The sequence below is a fragment of the Struthio camelus genome, chromosome 1 (assembly GCF_040807025.1).
Source record: "Struthio camelus isolate bStrCam1 chromosome 1, bStrCam1.hap1, whole genome shotgun sequence".
NCBI classification, from domain to species: domain Eukaryota; kingdom Metazoa; phylum Chordata; class Aves; order Struthioniformes; family Struthionidae; genus Struthio; species Struthio camelus.
In genome coordinates, this window is record NC_090942.1 from 181650926 (window position 1) to 181675381 (window position 24456).

A 24456-nucleotide genomic window follows, 5' to 3' on the forward strand; every position below is an offset into this window, starting at 1 on the left:
TCTTCATTTCTCCATGATTTTGCATTTTCCCCCTGGTCCAGTGTATGTAAAGGGTATGAAGTAATTGTGCTTTTTCTCTTCAATTTGTAATATCTAGATTGAAAGAAGGGGGGGGGGGGAAGGAGTCCTCTTTTAGATTCTACTTTACTACAGAGAGCTTTCCCAGAATTTTCACCTCTGCATACTCAGCTTTTTCTTCATTTTTAATATTGAAGTTAAGTGATTTGACTATATATAACCCATTTATTTGTAGCATATGTACCAGTGTTGCTGGTAGAAATTAAAAAATCTGATTCAATATATTTACATATATATTTGTCTCACATACTTAAATAATTATCCTGCCTCATCTTTATTACTTATGGATTTCTTTACAGTAAGAATGTCATTATTTGTAGCACTACATTTCCTGTTGTATCAATGTGGATTTAGTACAGTTCCATGCGCGTTCCAGTCATTCCTTCATCGCTGCAATGTTCTCTCTAGTGTCTTATGGATAATCCTGAACCACCGGTACTTTCATGCACTTTGTCAATAATGCACATTCTATTCTGACATTTGCATAATCATTTCCTCTGCCTTTTCCCAAAAGTGAAGTGTTGGTGTCCTCTGCCATGCCGAGTTTTAGATGGACCCAGATCTTTCTGTCTCAGTCTTATTCTTCGTAGTACATTTTCCAACAGTGCAAGAAACCTATCCATTCTTTATCATCTCCAGCCCTGTTTGGGTAACTTTCTTTGCTTAACAAATTCTGCTTATTTTGTAAAGAGGTAATTTAGTTACCTCCAATTTGTTTTCATCCAATTTTTTAATTTTTTTTTTTAATTATTGTTTCGTAATGGGGGATTCCACTTACTTCCCCCAACTGCAAGTTCTCTTGCATAGATGCAGTGCAAATTCCTCTCTGCTTTTATCTTAATAATCTCTACTAAAACCATCTTTTTATCTGTTTTACATGAAGAGTAGTACTCCTCATTCCTACAATAGTTACATAGTTAGCCTCTTCTGAATGAATTAATTGAGTAGTATTAAAAACAGGCAATGCTTCACAAACAGCTGCTTCAGAAATAAGACTAAGTCTAAATATCTTCTTTTCTGCTGTCAACCATTCCATACACATTTCAAGTGAAGCTTCAGACTTCTTTCTCATTTTCAAATACTTTTAAGTCTAATGAAATGTTTCATGATTCCAGTCATCTTTTGCAGTTTCTCATTTCATCTTTTTCTTGGTAACATGCATTGCTCAATAATTGCTCAAAAGTAAGGTCTCTAAGATAGGCAGGATATCTTGTGCTGTAGCAGATTTCCAAGTGATCAGCAACGTGCAGCATGAGCCATTGCATAATATAACATCATGTGACAAGAGATACAAGGCAAAATATTCTTGTGTGGCATCATCCTTATTTAAGCATCTATTTTAAATACTACCTCATTAAAATTTTAGGTGTTGACCCCAAGGCAGGGAAGAGAATTCAGTCTGTCATAATGGTGTAAGTTCCCTGTTAAGTCAACGATTTGTTAAGATAGACAGTTGATTCTAAAGACAAGCAGAAACACATACAGCCCATTCAGATGAGGTGACTACCATTTCCACTGACTGTATAAGGACTCTTCAGATGAATTCTTTCAAAAAGAAACTCAGTTGCTCAAGTTAAATATCTATCTCTTTCTATTGGGACTAGTGGGAAACCATAGGAAATTGCTATCTCAGGCCTCTTGCAATCAGTTTATCTAACCTGCTTTAGTGAAAGAGTGGAGAACAGAATTTTCTGCATAGTAATGTAGCAGTCTGAGCATTCACTTAACAAGCTTGTTGTGGAGGGACTTAGGAGTCACTCCTATAAAGACGAGGGTGGACTACAGTCACAGGTGCATGCAGTATTGCTCTTCTCTCTAATTAACACCAGGCCACTCTGAAGTCCAGCATGCCGGCATCATAAGACCAATTAGAGAAGATGGAGAGAGCCTGATGAACAGTACATACAGTCAGGAAGCAAAAAGATTGGTGGTTTCAAATCTGCTCTCAAAACTTTTTTTTTCTTTTTTTTTCTTTTTCTTTTTTTAAGGACTATCTAATCATAGTTCAAAATTTAACTTTAGAATTGGAAGAAAATTATCCATCTCAGCAGAAAACATATTCCAAGCATATGTAATTAAATATAATTAAGTACATAAGGCATTTTCAGAATAATGAAAATTATTTTACAATGCATACCCAAACAGATACCTAAACACCTAAACAATACCTAAACAGATGTCCAATGAACTTGGGTACTTAATTTGTTAAGCAGTTCCCTAAGGTAGAGAGACTATATTTCTCTCTGTAATTTAAGTGACTTTTACAGAGACCAGGTTCTACCTCTTATAATTTACTGCTTTCTTCAGGTAAAAGCTCCATCTGATTTTCTTCTTAGACATTGGCCCTGCAAACTTCCTGTAGCAATGCCTGCCATACATTTTATGGCAAAGTGTTTGTTTTCATCAGTTTTGAATATGCTACCTTTTAATTACACTAAATATCTTCATTGTTCTTGTGCTCTGAGATAAACATCACGTTTTTATAACTTTGCAATTCATTAGTTTAATCTCTGTTTAAAGGAAAATTTTTCCATGATCATGATCATTCTTGTCATCATACTTCAGTGCAGTTAGTGCATATTATACTCTCCAGTCTTCTCTAGTATGACATAGTTTATGAAAGTCACAGCACAGTTTTGCTGCCCGAGTAAATTACTATTATTCCTCTGTGCATTGGGTTCAGCTCTATAGTGCTAAAAATAACATAGGTAATCTCTTAAAGTATATAAAACTGTATCTTTGGACATAGAGACCATATATCTATATACATACATGCAGATATATGTATGTAGTTATATACTACTAAACAAAAGAGACCAAAACCTGGTTCTCATGCTAGATGCTACACGCTAGTTTGTATCTGCAGTCCTTAAGGAAAGAGCCCTTTCAAGATGATTTGTCTTGGAGTAAATTACTTGAAAAGGCAAAAAGCAAGAGCCACGGATGCAGCTAACTATTAAGCAACATAGGCACGTTAAGTGTGTCATTCCTTAGCACTCTATTGTTTGCAATGCAGTTATATGCACATTAATCAAAGTCCAGGTCTACACAGACTTCCATCAATTTCTGGATAATCCCAACTCAGCCAGGCTGAGTTTTGGCGGAACCATGCTTAAAGTAAACGAAACACAGTATATGAGAATGTCATACATAAATGTTTATGCAGGTTGGTGGATTCCGTCATTATTTAGAACACAGGGAGGGGTAAGTGTCATAGCTTTCCACTATTGTTCTGATCTGTGCTGTTCTTATTTCCTTAGAGTCACTGGAGATATGTCTACCCTGAACAATTTTAACTGGCCAACAGTTAGCTTTACAGGCTCAGGGTGCATTTAAGACTAGGGTAACTATTCTGTGTAAAAAATTGTCCTTTCTTCCACAGCTGTGTTTACTGACTGCCAATAAACTTAGGTAGAAAAGATCTAGTGAAGATAAGATCCAAAGTTCGCCATTCAAAAATTAATTTAGGAACTGGAAAGAACTAATAAAATTGCCTTTTTCCATCACAGTCCTGTAATCTGTATACTTAAAAAACAAACATTTCCTAGTAAAATTCTATCTCTATAAAGAAGAAACTAACTTATACATTCTCTTAGGAAGACTGTGGGAAGAAGCAGCAAATGTTGCAGGGGCTAACAGTAGTGTCTCTCTTGCTTTTATTCAGTAGTGTGACATCTGCTACATTTGACTATCTGCAAGTCATAACACTTTTTACCACTTCTGCATAATGTTTTTGGAACAATATGAAGCATCATTAGTGTATTTCAGTTCCCAACATTACTGTCTCATGTTGCTTTATTACCATAATAAACTTGTGAATCATAGTAACTAACACAGTAGGGCTCCCGTAGCGAATTCATTTTCATAACCTCTTTTGTTATCACAAATGTGATCCAGAAAATTGTAAAGTCAGCAATTCTATACAGCTTATTAATAAAGCACATTACAGGAATGCATTAAAGCCTCAACAGCTGTATTATAATGAAACACTCTACTTATAATTACAATTATGCTAACACTTAATAATAATTGGGCCTCTGTGCCTGTAGCTCATTTGCTCAATAGAAGATTGGGCCTTGTCAGAAGTAACCATTCCCTCAGCAGGTGACCTGGTTGCAAACATTACCGAGTTTAAACAGGGCATAAAGTTAGTAATGGCATGAAAAGGGCAAATCTGCAGGTGGGGTTACCATCTGTGTGGAGAAAAATGTGAAATAATGAGATATGTGGGCTTCTTTCTTTGTGGAGATCAGCTATCCAAGGGTGATGAGAGGAGAAATAAACATAATGGGTGAGAGAGGCAACAAGGTAGGCACATGAGGAAATCTCTTGACATGCAATGCACAGCTTGCTACCGTTAACAATACGTAGGTCTACAATGTCAAGAGTAAACAACTAGTGTGTACATCGCAGTCATGCTACCAACTTTTATTCTGAAGTAGAACATGAATTTGAGGGAGAAAAAGACCGAGAGTTTATTGTTGAACTCAAATTCTTTCCTCAAGGATGACAGCAGTGATCTTGGAGATAACTTATTGTTTAATATAGCTTCTTAGTCTCCAACAAAAATACATTGATATACTTATTTTAATCAATAAATAGTAGCAGCAGTCAAGCTACAAATCTATTCTTACATTCTAGAGATGAAGCTAGGTAGTCTGGAAACCCTTATATTCCTACAGTTGTAGCAGCTTTATCACAAGAAGCCAGCACTTCTTCTCCAGCATGAAAAGGGGTGCTTGGCATTCAAGAATTTACGGGAAGAAAGACAACTCAAGTTTATATGCCTTGTCATTACCTTTGCCACCACATTACCAGCAGCAGAGGTGGCTCACAATCTTGCATCATGAGATGAAGCTGCATTTCCTATTACTGTGCCAACGCTCATCTAGCTCAAGGCTGCATCTGCCTTTGGACTCATGGTGGACAGAGTAAAAACTGCTGCTGCTGAAGGGCGGTACTAGGTTCTTACTTCCAGCAGGAGAATCTTTACATGGGATTCTCTTTTCCTCATTATTGCAGATAGGCGTATGAGGGAATGGAATACATTATATTATGAGCTCTATTTCAGACAATGAGTGGAAGTAGTGATTGCACAAGAGCAAGCTCTTACACTGTATTGTAAAATTACTGTCCTACTCAGGGAAGATCCTTCATACCTTATAGAAGAACAGCTAAGAGTCACTTGGGCATTATAAACTATTGATCTATTGTTATGAAAAATTGTCTCTTCTGTACTCTTTCTCCAAGGTATATTTGAAGATGGCCTGGTAGATTGGTAGCTTCTCAGTGCGACTACATGCCCTAGGAAGAGGAACCTATCTGAAAGCAGAATTTATCCTTTGCAGAATCTTCTATTGCAACTAAGAACTTCCACTGCAGCTTGTTGGCAAGAGGGAGAAGCAAGAATTCAGTTCAACCTGAAATACTAGTAGAAATACTAGAAATAAGGTTCATGAAAGCAGGAGAGGCTGACAGCTGCCTTTAATTCTCAGTTGGTTTAATAATAAAGTGGAATAATTAAGAAACTGTTTTATGCTCCTAACTTTGGGTTCGTTCCTTCCAAATTGTCTTGAAAGAATGCAAAATAATATAACCAAAGTGTTTGTAGTGTGGGAGAGCTCTAAAAGTGCATGGGTAGTTGAATGAGGGAGTTCAGGAGGTTTGAAATACTTAATCTGAGGCATACAGAACTGGATCACGGAAACAACATCAGACATGACTCCTGAGGTCAGGATTGTGCACTAGAAATGCAGAAATAGCAATAGTCATCTGCTCTGGCTTACACATTTTCCTTCAGATAGGATTAATCGTTCTCTGGACGTATTTACCCCTCTAACTTGAGGAAGATTAGACTAATGTTTAATTGTGTAGGAGTACCTGAAATGAATCTCACTCCAAGTAAATTGTTGAAAGATGATAAAGAGGAGGAGAAGAATGCGTGAAACATGGCCTTCAGCTACCGAAAGGACAGAAATGGAACCATATGGACCCAACGCTGATTTTTATTTCAACCTTTTAATGAGATTCTGAATTAAATGAGCTGAATGTCCTAATCCCAGCGAAAAGTCTGTATTGGCCTAAAACAAGTGCCATAATTCCCCATGCGTATAGAATCCTAGTGGAGTAGTCAGAGATATAGGGATCCAGGCCCTTTAATCAGTGAAGGGTCTTAGGCACCTTTAAAAAATGAATCTTTACTCCTACATGATGTTCCCACCTAGAACTAGAGTTGTGAAGACACAGTTGGTGATGTCTCAAAATTATTCCTAGATGCTGTTTAAAAGCCCACAGTATGCCTTTCTTAGGATACATGAAGATCACGATTCAAAAGAGCAGGCTGATGATATGTTTTTTGATGGAACTTTTGAGCCAATCAAAAATTACTGTCAAGTATTTTAAATCTTGCAAGGGGTGGAAAAGGTGGAAGTGTCAGACAGCCATAATCTCCCTTTCTATAGAAATTAATATTTTCAGGGACAGATTCTATGTGACAATCAGCCTGATGTTAAAAACTTGAGTAAATCAGCATCCTTTAAATGGAGTAAACGTGTACTGCACTCTTGTCTGCTTATAGGGAAATAAACCAGGAAGGTAGAACTTTCCTTTTTTAACTGTTCTCTGGAAAGAAGTATCTAAACTTAATGAAAATGGTATTTGAGAATAAGGTTTCTCCTAACAAGAAGTTAGTAATGTGGTTTGTTTGTACAGAAAAGTTTTCAAAACGCTGTCCTTCTAACATACGGAAATAATTGTTTTTATTTCTTACCAATTTGATCTTCATCTTTTTTTTTTTTTTTTTTTTACTCTCATTAGAGGTAATTGGATTAAAAAAATAAACTAGTAGGCCAATTTCAGATATTCTTATACCATTTAACAGTTACTCTCATAAACTGTCCCATTGACTTCTGTGACGCTGATACAGAGTAATTTGCTAGTTGACTTGATTTAGGAAGACAGTCAAAGAAGAAAAATTAATACTGTATTAAATTGGATACTCTTTTCAAAAGAAAACACAAAGTAGCATCATTATAAATATGCACAGGTAAAACTCTAAATAGCATATTTTTTATTCTAGCAGCCAAATTATTTTGGTAGCCAGCATCACGGTAGCCAGAATAACATGCATATGCCATTGACACGTGACATTGAAATATATTATTGGAATAGATGTTCTTTATTTTCTTCTTCTTGGATGTTTTCAGAATGAATTAGTGATCATTGAGAATAGATTTTGGTAGGATTACAAGATATCTAACTTGCTATGAATAGGTTTAGTCTAGATAGGAAACAACCCTGCCATATAAACGTCTTCCATCTGATCAAAATCATCTCTCTTCAGGTTTGAATGATTAAACCTGAGTTAAAAAGCTGTAAGCCAATTGTCTTCTTTTGCTTTTCAGGTATTAGGGAAATGTACTTGCAGATTTGTATAACACTATAGGGTTTTATTTATGGATTTGTGGATATTACAATATTTAAATATATTCGTATAAGCTTTTCAGATTTAGACAAGCTTGCCTTATACAAAGTCCTTCTCCAAAAAGTGTCAGTGTTTAATTTTGATTGTTCAGTCACTAGATTTAGCATTCAAGAAAATACTTTCTCATCAGCCAGACCACTTCACTTAGGATACTGTAATTCCATAGCTGAGCTCTCAGTATTACCACATTATTGTTGATACATTGTTATTGATTATACAATCTAGACTCAGTGTATGGCCCTTACGTTTTAAATCTTCAGAATATATTGCCAAGTATTTCACTGCTGTGATTCACACTTCCACAATACGGTCATCTGTTCTCAATTACTTTAGCCCATCAGAAGTCAATATATTTTTCTCCAGAATTCATAATGTTCTGCTCCTCTGGCACTGCTGGAAGAAATTAAATTTCTTAGCCAATTAAATAAATTCTAGAATACTTTATACCTCAGAATTTCTATTACTGTATTATAAAGGACTTCTTTAATATTTAATCATCTGTAAAGGACAGTCAAATACAGCATTGAAAAATAAAGCGATACAAGGAAAATAGCTTATATATTCCACTGGTCAGCTTTAATATTGAAAATTAAAACAGATTTTAAGGGAATTAGATGCCTAATTCTACTGAATTTAACTGTAAATGTCTATCTGCTTAAAATTTTAGGTTAAGTTAACACATTGCTTGTAACTCTTTGCAAACCCTGATATCAGTGTCCTTATATTATTTAGCAGCTTTATCCAGAGTCATCCAAGTGTTTTCTATTTAACTTTTGGAATAATGTGTTATTCAGCACATGTAAAGATGTGAATGTGTGGTAGGGTAAAAATAATATTTTGAGTGGTTAAGTCACTAAATAATTCATAAGTAAGTTTTCTAGCTGTCATTTTTTATCTTTTTTATTTTTAGTACTTCATTCATCTGCACTCTTGCACTCTCACTACAGACAGTTGCTTCTTATTGTTGCACACTTTTGGCTTTTCTTTCTTTCTTTCATTCACAGTTTGGAAGGACAGTTAGGTAATCAATATGAGCTAATTTTCTGAATTAATATAAATATTTTAAATTCAAATAGCATATTACAATTGCATTGCTGTAGTATGTACTACATTAGCAAAGACTTTAAGGTGAGTGTCTTATATTGTACAGAAACTATGTCACTGTACAAAAGAAAACAATTGGGAAAAACAGTGAAAAAGTATATAATGATACAGGATTTGCCTCTAAATATATTATATGTGCATATATGTGCATATCTTAAAAGAAAAAGTTGGTCACAAGTACTTAAAAGATCACCAATGGTGATATGGCTCAGATGAAAGATGAACTAAAAGTAATCAACAGTCTTTGCAAAATATTTTCCAACTTCAACTTAAATTGAAGGGGGTTATTTTTTGCAAAATGAGAGAGGAAAGGCACACTTTAGAATACAGTTTGTCACTCAAATGATCCCTAAATTTCTCATAATTCCTGAATAGAAGATTACATTATTTTGATATCAGTACTCTTTTTAAAACATTATTATGCAAGGTTTACTTTTGGGAATTGAAGGACCTCTGAAATAATGGTGTCTCATACAAATACTGCTCTCTAAAGAGAACTATGGGGTTTTTTTGGTCAAGAGTTCTTGATAAAATGTTTTTAAATTTTCCTATCTATAAACTGTAATATATTCAAAAGCAGCCCTTATGACTTTAATTAAATATAGTAAACCACGCAATATCCTAATGACCTTCACTTATACACATTTTGAAAAATACTATACAGAATTAAAGCATGAGAGACAATGTGAGAGCACTCCAGAATCTGTATCAAAGTATTGAGATTTCACAATTGTAGGTGTTTCTCTAGATATTCAACATTTGACGCACAGTGATGGAAAATAGTGACATCAAAATTTGATCATTCTTTTGATCTTGCTTAAGTAAAAAAAAGACTATTTTCTATGCATCACAGGTTTCTCTTAAAATTCAGTAGAAGCACAGGTAAACTCATAATAGCATAATATGATATGAATATATTACAATTCTTATATTAGCAGCCACTCTTGGTTGAAAATTGAGATTTTCCACTTCAGTGAGGATATGATTCCTAACAAAACGTGCATGCTTAAATATGTGAGACCTAAAGAGCAATTTAACACTTCTGCAACAGAGTTACTTAATATCTTACTTTTCTGTGTTATGTATCCTATTTTTCTTTTTCACATACCTCCAACGTAGATGTTCAAAAGAGAGACAACTTCAGAAATTTATCTGCTAAGGATATTTGTTATTGTAATAAGTGATCAGGTTAATAGCAACTCTTTTTGGAATATGCTTTTTAAGTTGTTTGTCTGACTCACAGTACAATTCTTACAGCATCTGCATTTTAATAGTTTATTTTTTAAAAAAAAACTTATATTAAAAAGTAAACATACGTAGATTGTTATTTATAGTAGTTTCATATTAATTCTTCAACTTAGTCAATGAGCATTAAAACTGGAAGTGGCAAAACAAGTTCACACTTCTTTCTCCTTCCAAAACACAAACAGTAAATCATAACAACGCATAATTTCTGCTGTTATATATTGTAAAGGTTATGTTTATACTATGAGCTATGAATTAGATTAATGAGTTTTCTCAGCACCATAAACCTCCTCCACCAAAACAGGAGCTAAATTGCAATAAATCACTGTTTATGTTCATTTATTTATGGGACAACAAAGATTTAGAGTTCCTCTATAGGGAAAACTACCCCAACACAGAAGAAAAAAATTACAGCTCTTGTACTATAAGGTGGATGAACAGGGGTAAAAGCATGAACACTGTTTTCACTTCACTATAATAATGGCAGTAATTTATTAAAAGCAACTGCTATAGCAAAGCTTTTTGCCAATACTTCAGCCAAAGTGACAATACACCAACTCAATACGTTTGCTCTTTTTTTGTCACTAAACATCAAAGCTATTAAATTATACACTTTTCTTACATTATTCTTTGAAGAAATACCTTTCTTTATCAAAAACTATTAGTGATGGTAAAAGTGTGCTCTATTCTTCATATACTTAATACATTATAAAATCCTTGCAAAGCTTGAAGAGTAGTATTTACATTTACGCATTTATAGTGGTGCTTTCACATTACTGTAGACATGATTTCTCAGTGCATTTCTTCTAGAAAAGAAGTCATTAACTACATTTTCTTTCATCAGTCACCCCTAAAATTTTCACTTATCTCTCCAAAAACAGAAGGTGTCATAAAAAATAAGCACTCTTTATGTCTAAGGAAGGGATGTTTTTTCTTTCTTTTTCTTTTTTTTTTTTTAATATCTATTCAGAAAGAATGAAATCACATATATTTGCATGCAAATTTAATGCAGTAACATTTTACATTTGTGGAGAAACACCTGAAATTAGAACAAGAATCTTTGGTACAGCTACTGACTTTCATTTCTTCCAACAGCTTCAAACATAGATAGGAGCAGTGCACTGTTCAATCCCCTGCCCAGGCATAAATGCTAGTACCAGCAATTAAAAGTAGTTAACAGCCACTCCTCTAACATAAACACTTACAGCCAATTTTTCAAAACAACAAAAAAGGGGGAAATTCTTCTCACACCATGCACTGTTAAACTATGGAACTGATTATACAAAATGTAGCAGATGGCAAAAATGTATGTGAAATATAAAAGTCAGCAGATAAGTTTACAAAAGAAAAATAGGCATCAAGAGTAAAGAAAATTTGTGGTTTGGGAAGTCTGTGAGCCACAGATCTCTGAAAACTAGGAAGCTTTTTCATGGAAGTATCATTTTGTGCTTCCTACACAACAGGACTGAGTTATTCTAACACTCTTCTCTAATGCAGCTACTATTTGGTTCTTTGGTCTGATCGGCTGCAGTGATTCTTAACGTCTTGTGCAATTACAGCATTTTGTTAGTCTGTTAAAATGGAGGGGCTAATCTGCTGCCATTTCAGCTGAGAAATGGTAAGATGGTGGTAGTTACCGAGTTATTCATAGGGAATGCAAGATCTTTCCTAGAAACCAAATTAGTCATTTTATATTAAAATGAATGGTGATAAATAAGGTTTTGAAGGAAAAAATGTTTAGTTGGGATTTACATGTAGAAAGTGGCACACAAAGACACAAGATCCTGCAAAGGTGGATTTCTTTTTCAAAAACTTTGAGAAACACTGTATTAATGGAAACATATTGTTACACTATAGATATTATTTCAGGTTTGTAACTCCTCGGGGAACAGCTTGGTCTCTCTAAAGAAAATAAATCCCAAGCCCTTAAAGTCTAATCTTTTCAAGAGGAAAAATCATTCTGCTGCCTAGAACAATACATTTCTATTGCTTTCCCTTTTCCTTTGCACCTCCTCAGCAAGTTCACACATCATGTTCAGGTTATTTAAAAAGACACAAGAATGCCACTTATTTATAGTCAATGAAGAGAGATAAGGCCTTCTAGTGAACAGTCAGTCTGATCTCTGCTGATGATATACTTCAGGATGCAGTTTCCACATCCTATAAGTGCCTGTTCCTCTTCTCTGATTGTAAAGGGAGCATTACTCACTGGCTCAGACATAGTTGCCTTCACTGTGGCTATCCACATGTAGTCAGATGACGACTCCCACATTAACTCTTTAATACAAAATAAAGTAACACAAATATTTCCTTTGACATGTACAGGGCTGAAAATAACGAATTCTACTCCAGAAACAGAATGATACAGTCTTATTCAGACAGTCTAAAAATAATAAGATATATTATTTCTCCACTTAATCAACAATCACAGATATTCCTCTTATCCTTAGATGAAGGTCAGTAACTCAGAGTAGTGTCTACCACAGACAAGTTCATGGCTACAGAAAACATCAGCTAAAAGATTCCAGTGAGATTTAATTCCTTCCTTGTAAAACTTAAAGGTACACTGCAACAAGACACCAAACTACAATATCCAAGTCCCTCTGTCTTACTGTAAAAAACCAGTTATTACAAGACCCTGCATCCAAGGAAACAGAAAGATCAGAAGAATATTTTCAATTCAATAATTAATTAGCCTGTCAATCTGATACAAGAGGATCACTCTAAAGGAATGATAGTTCTGATCAGTTTGTAAATGAGTTTTCTCCTTGAAGATATCATCTGTCATGCTAAAAAAAAAAAAAGCTCAGTCGTGTACACAGACTAACTTATCTCCATTTCCCAATGATTTTAAACTGGACAGAGTCCCACAGATCACAGAATCACAGAATGGTTTAGGTTGGAAGGGACCTCTGGAGATCATCTAGTCCAACCTCCCTGCTCAAGCAGGGTCCTCTAGAGCATATTTCCCAGGATCGCATCCATACAGGATTTTGAATATCTCCAGTGAAGGAGACTCCACTACCTCTCTGGGCAACCTGGTCCAGTGCTCAGGCACCCTCACAGTCAAGAAGTTTTTTCTCAGGTTCAGGTGGAACTTCCTGTGGTTCAGGTTGTGCCCGTTGCCTCTTGTCCTGTTGCTGGGCACCACGGAAAAGAGATTGGCCTCATCCTCTCAGCACCCCCCCCTTTTTGCACACGTTGATCAGATCACCTCTCAGCCTTCTCTTCTCCAGACTGAACAGGCCCAGCTCTCGCAGCCTTTCCTCCCTCGTAAGAGAGATGCTAGAGTCCCTTCATCATCTTAGTAGCGCTTCATTGGACCCGCTGCAGGAGCTCCGTGTCTCTCTTGTGCTGGGGAGCCCAGAACTGGACACAGCACTCCAGGTGAGGCCTCCCCAGGGCTGAGCAGAGGGGCACGATCACCTCCCTCCACCTGCTGGCAACACTCTGCCTCATGCACCCCACGATACCCTTGGCCTTCTTGGTCACCAGGGCACACTGCTGCCTCATGCTCACCTTGTTGTCCACCAGCACTCCCAGGTCCTTCTCGGCAGAGCTACTTTCCCGCACGTCAGCCCCCCAGCCCGTCCTGGTGCATGGGGTTATTCCTCCCCAGGACCCTGAACTTGCCTTTGTTGAACTTCAGGAGGTTCCTCTCCGCCCACCTCTCCAGCCTGACCAGGTCCCTCTGAAGGGCAGCACAGTCTTCTGGTGTGTCCGCCACTCTCCCCAGTTTAGTAGCATCAGCAAACTTGCTGAGGGTGCACTCTGTCCCTTCCTCCAGGTCGTTGATGAATACGTTGAACAAGACTGGACCCAGGACTGACCCCTGGGGCACACCACTAGCTACAGGCCTCCAACTTGACTCTGCACTGCTGACCACAACCCTCTGAGCTCGGCCATCTAGCCAGTTCTCAATCCACCTCACCGTCCACTCATCCAGCCCACACTCCCTCAGTTTACCTACAAGGATGTGATGGGAGACAGTGTCAGAAGCCTTGCTGAAGTCCAGGCAGACAACAGCCACTGCTCTCCCCTCATCTACCCAGCCAGTCATCCCATCAGAGAAGGCTATCAGATTGGTCAAGCATGATTTCCCTGTGGTGAATCCATGCGGACTACTCCTGGTCACCTTCTTGTCCTCCACATGCTTAGTGAGGACCTCCAGGAGGAGCTGTTGCATCACCTTTCCAGGGATGGAGGTGAGGCTGACAGGCCTGGAGTTTCCTGCCTCCTCCTTCTTACCCTTTTCGAAGACTGGGGTGACACAGGGTTTCTTCCAGTCCTCAGGCACCTCTCCTGATCTCCAGGACCTTTCCAAGAAGATGGAGAGTGGCCTAGCGATAACATCCACCAGCTCCCTCAGCACTCGCGGATGCATCCCGTCGGGGCCCATGGATTTATGGATGTCAAGTTTGGACAAAAGATCTCTAACCTGATCCTCCTCGACCAAGGGAGAGTCTTCCTTTCTCCAGCCTTTCTCTCTTGTCTCCAAGGTCTGGAATTCCTCAGGACTGGCCTTAGCAGTAATGACTGAAGCAAAGAAGGCATTCAATAACTCTGTCTTCTCTGTATCCTTTGTTACCAGGGCACCCGCCCCATTCAGCAGCGGGCTCTCATTTTCTCTAGTCTTTCTTTTGCTATTGATGTATTTGAAGAACACAAAGCCCTATGAGAATCAGATTCCCACTGACTGGGGAATGCAGAATAAAATTAATATTCAACATTTGAAAAAAATGACAACCAAATGCACAGTAACAGAAAATCACACATATTAAACCCTAGCATGAACTATTTTATACACAGTAACCTCAGACACAGGTCTCTCAGTGATAGCAAAGCCCTTCTAAGCATGAGGGAGATTGCACTGTACTGTTTTCTCCCCTTTTCCAAAAAAAGCAAATGATGAGCATACTCAGTTCACGTTGTCAACCCAGCAGGGAGAGCAGCATCACCAGAGAAAAGTGTCAGTTGAGGGACTGCCCACATTTTGCAATGGAAGCGTACTTTCAAATTTGTTTTAGAAGTGTATCAAAACAGTCAAGCAAGAGTACAGTCCCCTGCTATCCAGTATTTAAAACCCTTTATTCACCTTTTGTGAAGCACTAGGAAGAAAAAAAAAAAAAAGAAAAAAAGAAAAAATAGGATGATTAGAAATTTTGTTGTTTGAAGCAAGGCACAAATTTATGAACCCTCATTCATATTGAGTGATAATAAACCACATTTTTCTGAGCAGAAACCATCTTTACATTTTACATCTACACAGTATTGTCAAACTGGTGCCACAGATGTCATAATTTCAGTTCTTGCACAACGTGTATGTTTCAAATTCACTTCTCATCAACATAGCTGACTTACATAAATTGTGGAAACATCCAAATCATTATTTAAGATACTTCTTAATCATATGGATTTACACATACTCATCTCTGAAGTTTTTCTGTAAGAGTTAACCACACAGAATCTTCGAGTTTTTAGCACATAAAGGCTTGTAGAGGTACCCATCTCACTAAAAGTATAATTGCAGAAATATTTATACTCATCAAGTTTCCAAGCTGCGCTTTTCTCCTGGGATGAGCAACTGGTTATTATATTCTCTGTCCCCGGAAGATGCCCCTGGTAACTTAGGTTGCTTTCTTTCCAGAATTTTATAAGTGATTTATGCATGAATGCTGACCTGTTTCCTAATGGTTTAGTTAAATAAAAAAGAACGCTAAAATTCATTAGCATTGTAGCTGAACTAGGTGGCTTTACAAACATTTTGCCTTTCCCCTAGTTAAATACAATTTTAATTACTATCATATCATTTAAGAAAAAAGCAGTTTCTTCCATGATAAAAAAAAAAAAAAGGAAATATCAGGTCAGGGAGAAGAAATAATAAAAGTTCTGTTTATTAGTTGCTTAAAATTCCATTAAGTTCAGTAACCTCTCTTGGTGTTTTGCTTTACTTTGTTTGCTAAGCCTGAAAAAGCTGCTACATTAGGTACATCGAGTAAGATCGTGTTAGATGTGCTCTAACACAACAAGTCCTTGTTTTTGCACAGTTAAGGTCATATACAGAAGTGTTAAAATAAGCAGTCATTCAATTTCCATGGAAACAAGAATAACATTTTTATATACAGAGACAAATATTTATAGTTGATATAACTTGTTTCCTTTCAATATAACTTAATATCATTACACCATTTTTTCTTACTTTTTTGCCCTTTAGACAGTGTTATTCTTAGAAAATACTCTGCTTCCAATACTCATGAGGAAATACAGAATTTTACAAGACAGAAATTTCTTTCCTAATGTTTTGTGTGTGTGTCTGTGCACGTGTGTGTGTGTGTGTGTGTGTGTGTGTGTGCTTATGTTTGCAAGTATATTGCAGTTGCTATCTGGAGAACTAGACTTTTCCTTAGGTAATGGAAGGCCTCATACAATTTTAATGTCAAGGTATTCTCACCAGATAACTCAGTTACTAGACAGAAACCTAGATACAATGTGACATATTTTATTATGATTTATGAACAATCACTTGTGACTTGCTATAGTCCGAATTGTGATGTATTAATGGCTAAATATAAGGAAGGCTAAAAAGTCACAGGATGTTGTTGTATATACAACATAGAATAGAAATTTCTGTCTAAATGATAGTGACAATTCTCTACCTATACTTTATTAGATAACAAAAAAGTAAGGAAACTGTCTAAGATACTCTTCAGAGAACTACTACTCGTTGTTGTTGTTGTCGTCATTGTTGTGGTTGTTCATTATTCACAATTTTCATTGCAGCTCTGCAAGTCTTGCGTTGCCTGAGGCCTTGCTTCGGATGGTTTTCTTGCCTGCAGACAATGTCTAATTGTTGAGGAGCTGTGCAGCCAAGTCAAGGAGCTGTGGGAAAAGGTCAGCAGACTGTACACCATCAGGGAAGATGAGAAAGAGATCAGCCAGATCTTCTCCAAGACCCTGCTTCATCAAGAGTTTGAACCTCACTGTAGCAGAGAGGCAGGCATAGTCAATCCCTATCAGATCAGAAAGTGGAAACTCCCATGATGGCAACAATGCAAAGTGGAGACTTCTGGCACCAGGAAAAGAGCTCCTGCTCCACTTGAATGAAAACTTGCAACTTTGGAACATGTTCACTCCTCTTTTGGAAGATGAGGAGCTGGGAGCACTGTCAAATGCAGCATCTGTGCCAGCTCAGCGTCCACCACATTGGAGCACTGGGAGGAAGCAGCAGGTATTAGTAGTGGGAGAATCCCTGCTGCACAGGACAGAAGCCCTCATATGTCTACCTGACCTGTCAGCTAAGGAGGATTGTTGATTGCCGGGAGCTCAGATTTGGGATGCTGTGGAGAGGTTGCTGATGCTTGTCCGGCTCTCATTCCATATGGGTACCACTGGTACCAGAGGAGCCACAGGAGACCCGGAAAGCATCAAGTGTGACTGTATGGCTCTGAGGGTAATGCAGGCCGAGGTGATGGTCTCCTTGTTCCTGCTGCTGAGGGCATGAGGAGGCCAAAGAGATCTTGTGAGTCAACAATTCATCGTGCAGCTGGTGTTAGCAACAGGGCTTGGGTTTCTATGACCATGGGACCCTCTTCAAGGACCAATAACTGCTTGGAAGAGACGGGATTCACCTGAAAAAGTGGGGCAAAAGTATTTTTGCCAATAGGCCGTCCAACCTAGTAAGGACGACTTTAAACTAGGAATGATAAAGGAGGGAGAGAATGACCAACAATCAAGTAAAGAAGTGGTGGATAAGGCCAGCAACCAAAGGTTCTGAGGTGATGTAAAGGGAAGGGACCTCTTAATCAGTGAAACGTGCTGAAGTGGAATTATCTAAACATACGCATCTAAATAAGGAAGTGCCTATGGGGAAAGTACTAATGACCCTTCCGGGAAGTCAGCATGCCAGGGTGCCTCTCTGACGCACCTGTATGCTTTGCATGCAGTGTGGGGAACAAACAGGAGGAATTAGAAGTGAATATGCTGTTACAGGACTATGACCTCATTGGGATTACAGAGATGGGGTGAGATAGCTCACCCAACTGGAATGCCGCAAAGGATGGATGTAGGCTCTTTAGGAAGGATAGTCCAGGAAGGCAAGGAGGGGGAATCACCCTTTATGGGAGAGAGCAGGTGATCTCTCAGGTGATCAAGGAGCCAATAAGAACTGGTGCTCCACTGGACCTCATGCTTACAAAAAGGAAAGAGTTAGTTGGGGATGTAATGGTCAGGGGCAGCCTTGACTACGGTGACCATAAGATGGTGGAGTTCAGGATCCTGGAAGGAGGGAGGAGGGCAGAAAGCAGCATCACAACCCTGGCCTTCAGGAGAGGAGACTTAGGCCTGTTCAGGGGCCTACTTGGAAGAATACCATGGGATATGGCCCTGGAGACACTAGGGGTCTAAGAGAGCTGGTTGATTCTGAAAGATCATCTCTTCCAAGCTCAATAATGATCCACCCCCACAAGCAGGAAATCAAGTGAAGGTGGCAGGAGGCATGGATGAACAAGGAGCTCTGACTAAACTCAGGCATAAAAAGAAAGTGTATAGGTGGTGGAAGCAAGGATAGGTGACCCAGGAGAAATGTAGAGACACTGTCTGAGTGCTCAGTGATAGAGTTAGAAAAGTCAAAGCCCACCTGGAGTTGAAACTGGTGAGGGAACGTGAAGGGCAACAAGAAAGGCTTCTACAAGCGCATAAGCAGCAAAAGGAAGGCTGCAGAAAACTTACTTAACTTGCCCACTACTTAACGGGGCAAGGGCCGTGTCGAGAAAGGACATGGGAAAGGCAGAGGTATAATCAACGCCTTCTTTGCCTTGATCTTTGCTGGTAAACCAGCCCTCAGGAATCCCAGGACCCTGAAACTTTTGACAAAGTGTGGAGCAAGGAAGACTTACCCTTGGTGGAGGAGGATCAGGTTAGGGAATATTTAAACAAATTAGACATACACAAGCCCAAGGGTCCTGGTAGGAGCCACCAGCAAGTGCTGAGGGCCAATGTCAGTTCAAGGCCAGTCTTGATTATCTTTGAAAGGTCATGACGATCTGGAGTGGTTCCTGAGGACTAGGAGAGAGCAAATACCACCCCTATCTTTAAAAGGGCAAGGACGATCCAGGGAACTACAGGCTGGTCAGCTTCACCTCAGTCCCTGGGAACATGATAGAGCAACTAATCCTGGATACCATTCCAGACACATGAAGGACAAGAAGGCGATTGGGAGTAGTCAGCATGGATTTACAAAGGGGAAATCATGTTTAATCAAGCTGATAACCTTCTATGATGAGAGGATTGGCTTGGTTGATGAGGAGAGAGGAGTGGATATTGTTTATCTTGACTTTAGTAAGGCTTTTGACACAGTCTCCCACAATATCGTCACAGGCAAGCTCCTGAAGTTTGAGCAAGGTAAGTGGACATGAGGTGGACTGCAAGGTCTGTGATGAAGGTCTGGCATGAGGCCAGTTACTAGAGGTATTCCCCAGGAGTCAATACTGGGGGCCAATATTGTTCAACCTCTTCATTAATGATTTGGATGATGGGATAGAGTGCAACCTCAGCAAGTTCACAGACAATACAAAACTGGAAAGAGCAGCTGATACACCACATGGCTGTGCTGTTATTCAGAGGGACCTCAACAGGCTTGAAAAATGGGCAGAGAAGAACCTCACGAAGTTCGGCAAAGGGAAGTGCAGAATCCTGCACCTGGGGCGGAATAACCCCATGTACACTGGTACAGGCTGGGGGTCAACCATCTGGAGTGCAGCTAGGTAGAGGAGGAGCTGCATGTCCTTGTGGATAACAAGTTGAACAATGTATCCTCATGGCAAAGAAGGCCAACAGCCTCCTGGGCTTCATCAGGAAGAGCATTACCAGCAGGTCAAGGAGGGTGATCCTTTCCCTCTACTCAGTCTTGGTGAGGCCACACCTGGAGTAATGCGTCCAGTTCTGGGTTCCCCAGAACAAGAAAGACATGGACTTACTGGAGTGAGTCCAGCAAAAGGCCACACAGCTGACTAAGGGATTGAAGCATCTCTCATACAAGGAGAGGCTGAGAGAGCTGGGACTTTCAGCCTGGAGAAGAAAAAGCTCAAGGGGATCTTATCAATATGTATGAATACCTTAAAGGAGTGAGCAAAGAAGAGAGAGCCAGGCTCTTCTCAGTGGTGCCCATTGACAGAATGAGAGGTAATAGGCAAAAACTGAAACACAGGAAATTCCATTTAAGCATAAGAAAAAGTGCTTTTACTGTGAGGATGGTTGAACAAAGGAACAGGTTTCCCAGAGAGATCGTGGTAGTCCATCCTTGTGGACATTCAAAACCCAGCTGCAGCCCTCTGAGCAACCTGCTCCAGCTGACCCTGCTTGAGCAGGGAGGTTCAGCTAGAAGATCTCCAGAGATTCTTTCCAACTTTAGACATTCTATGATTCCATGAGTCTTCTAACTGCCTGTCAGATTTCTAACACATTTATGAACTCTGGCAGCTGCAGGATATTTCCACTCTTTCAATATTTCTTACTACAAGTCTTGGTACTCACTCTCCAGTCTAGTGTAGTCTTCAAGATTGTTCATTTTGCTATGGGTCAGTCTCTTCTGGGGCTACTGAGGGCTTCTATTCTGTTTGTACTTTTAGTTATTAGACTTAGACAAGGAACTAGTAGATAATCTGACCTATGGTCAGACTGAAACAAGCATGATTAATTTTAATTTACTATAGCGATTTTACATTATTATAACTATCTGAATGATTGGACTTATAATCTAAGCTATTCTAGATGTCTTAGGAAGCAGAATGAAATAAATAGTCAAAAGGTGACTTATCCTCTTATCCATTGTCTAAGATAAGTCAGACAACTCACCAACTCTGTGGCCTATCTTCCCTGATTAACTGCAGCGGGAAGCAAGACAAATAGCTTAGACTTAACACTGGCGCTTTCTATTGAGTGCTATTTATACATCTCAACATCCTGTTCCATCAAGCTTATGGTAAGCCTAAGCCTAAAACAAAAGCTGAACCTGGTCTTGTTCTGAAACTCTTTATATTTGGATAGAGAAAGTGCTTTAATTTTAATTATAAAGTAACTTGCGATTCATTTTCTGCAGTGCAGGCAATGGTCTTTTAACAATAAGGTTCTCCAGTGGAATAAACCTAACCTAATGATATGTTTTAATTGGGCATTTCTGATCAGTCATATTCTTGAAGCTCAGCCCACAGAAATTACTAACCATTCTGGTTCCCTGGAAGATGCATTGAGAATACAGAGGATTGTAGGATTCTTCTCATTCTTTAACACAGATTTTGTTCTCCCTCAGTTTTTCATAGAGGTCACATATGACATGGCATGTAAAGTAGTTTGTCCCTGGCTTTTGTCAGCAGTGGGACTCATACTGTTTTAAATACGCACATCAGATGACAAAGTATAGTATAAAAAGCAGGAAATAATTGTACTAACCCTCCAGACTTAAATTACCGATGATACTAAAGAGACAGAAAATACCTATATGAAAGGAGAATCTTGTCTGTGACCCATTTGATTTATTAGAGCTAATTAGGTCAATGGAGCTGACCTAATTTTTTAATTAATAAATTGATTCCAAAGGAACACATGCAAACATTGCCAGACTTTAATAAACCAGGAAAGATAATTACATTGTAAAGATAACAAAACAGTTTGTAATAACTCATTTTTAATTTGAATAATTAATTTCTTACATAACAGTTTTAAATCATGCTGTATTGTAGCTGTAGTGTAGGTGGTGCTTCATATGGCGTTTATATAAATAGAAAATGGTAAGTATGCATTTTTTCCTGTCACAAATTCTCTAGTCTATATTATATTGGAGAAGTGCATAAGCATATACTTCTCTATATCTTTCCTGCATATTTTCAAATAGAAAGTGAAGTTAACTTTAGCAACCAGAGGACATTATGAAAACAGTGGATAAATTCATCAGAAGTTTTTTCTAATAATGTCTTACAATCAGCAGTTACTCTTTGTATTCAGTTTCACTGCTGTTATTTTAATTATTTTCACTTTTATGTCGCCTTAGAGAAGGTTAAGTATTCCTTATAATTAGAGGATATTTTAATTGATTTTGAATATTATAGATAAATCAGCAAGATTCTTCCCTGAAAAAAAAAAAAAAAATTCTTTCTAGACATGATACACTGTTTTATATTCCCAAAGAATTTCTGAACTCATTTAGGTTAAGTTGCCACTAAGATCCAATATAATTTTTTATACGCCTTACAATTTAAAAATTAGTTGTAAAGAAATTAAAATGGGGAAAAAAAGTTAGATGATGTGAGCAGGAAGTTATGCCATAACTTCAGATCAATTTCTTTAGAGGAAATTTTCAACAATCAGGAGTAGTGGGTGATCATCACTTACTTGCACCAGATTTGAAGCCAGTTCATTCTCAACTTCACTTGGTCCTGCTCTACCCAGTCCAGTAGGACCATTGCAAGACCTTCCAAGGCAAGGAAGAGATTATGTGTTATTGCGTGGTTACTCTTCGCAGGAGAAGCCATGTAATACTGCCTCTGCAACACCTTACAGAGGCTCTTCATTTGGGAACTCCAGGTTTACAAATTGTTCAGCCTGATCTCTCAAATCCCATCACACAAAACTTCTGCTGAAGTCCAGAAATCTTGTTTAAGAAGTACAGAATACAATACTTAGATTTGTATTAACTATTATATTCAAAATAATATTATTGAGATATATCTGTTTTCTGTATCTACTAAGATCTGTTCCACACCTCACTTACAAGTAACTTCAGAAAGCATTAAGAGAAGCTGTTAACTTCATTACTTCTGTAACATAAACATAGAGTCCAGAAGTCCAGAACTCAAGATTCATAGATGATAACTGACATTTTATTTCTGCACACTAACTCTGTCAATGATTGGCATATGTAATAAGCTAAGTAATTGTTTGGTTAAAGCATTCTTATTAACTGTAAGAAACAATGAATTCATGTATATCGCAGAACATGATACAGTGTATGAAGTAGATTTCTGAGTCAACAGAGAAATGTTATATGGCAACTGTAGCCAGCTGTTATTATACAAAAACTGTTTTATTTTTTTAGAGAGGTCACTTCACTTCTCTGTGCCTTAGTTTCCTTGATCATAAACTGGTACGAGCCTGTAAAAAACCAAACTTGAATTAATGTCTTAAATTGCTATTCTAGCTCTGAACTTCTTCTTATTATTATTAGTGACACAGATGGCTGCATATAGGCTCACTAAATATTAAAATGGCAGGTGAAAGTCTGTGGACTGTACTTATTACATCTGAAAAGCTGCCTCAGTGGTCCTCTCTAGCTATAATAAAACCTATGAATCTATGTTTACCTAAAGATCACAAAACGAAGTGAGCCAAATTAAGATTTTAGTGATTTCCTTTATAAAAATATGAAATTATAGTATGGATTTAAAGATATTCATGCTGATCTAAAATCTTTTCCTACATTAACCATTTAAAATCTCAGCTAATACCTTCTGAGCTAGGGAGAGAGTTGTATGTTAACTGAGGACCATAGTCAAGAGCCAACCATTTGTACGGACAGGGCATGCTCTGGTCCATGCCCAGTAATGCCTTCATAGCTCTTCAGATTATCCACCTGACACTCAGAAATGCCACCAATACAGTTAAAAATTATGTAGCATAGTAACCTGGCAGCACCAGTACGTTATTTTAGACATATGTCATGACCCAAAAGCACCACTCAGGTAAAATGAGGTTTGAACTATATCTGCCCAGTTCTAGCTGTTAAAATTATTTTATCATCCGCTGGCAAAAATAGAGGCACAAATACTTTTTATGGGGAGACCTACCTGAAAGCACTGCCAAAGGAGGCCTGGACTACCAACACCCTGCTCTAATGGTTTATGTACGCTCAGGAAAGACACAAAGAAGTACAGACAGCTGTTAGAAACTTTACCTACTCGTAGTGTATTGAGGAAGGGAGACTACAGCATGATAGTACCCCAGGCAGCACCTGCTTAATTGACTTTAGGTACGGAGAAAGTCAGGGAGATTTGTCTGGGTCTATGTGACTACTGAGGCTAGCAATTAAGTTAATTAATTAGCCCCCAGGAAGAAAGACAGCCATTGACATCCAGAACCATGCAGAAGGCTAAAGTGAGGGGAGATAGGGGAGTGGGAGCCACTGCACACAGAGGCCAGGCTGCCAGCCAGGACCCAGACACATCCAAAGGTCGGAGTGAGTGTCCTGGTCCCTCAAGCCTGTGCTGCTAGTCACAGCCGGACCGGAGAGGCAGGGGGCTTGACTGGTGTGAGTGTATCTGTATAAAGTGTGTCATAGAAAATTTAGAATAGAAATTGCTATATAGCCACTGTACCGTCCCACTTAGTAAAAAAATGTTAAATTTCATGTCATTGAGTGCTGTGGTTTGTTCTCGTAATACCCCTCCCACCCACTCTAAGTTTCCCTGTGACAGCATACTATTGTGTCAGTGTTTACTTCTAGAAATATCCAGTACAGAGAGAGGCAGTATGGAATTGTCCATGTAACTAACCAATTC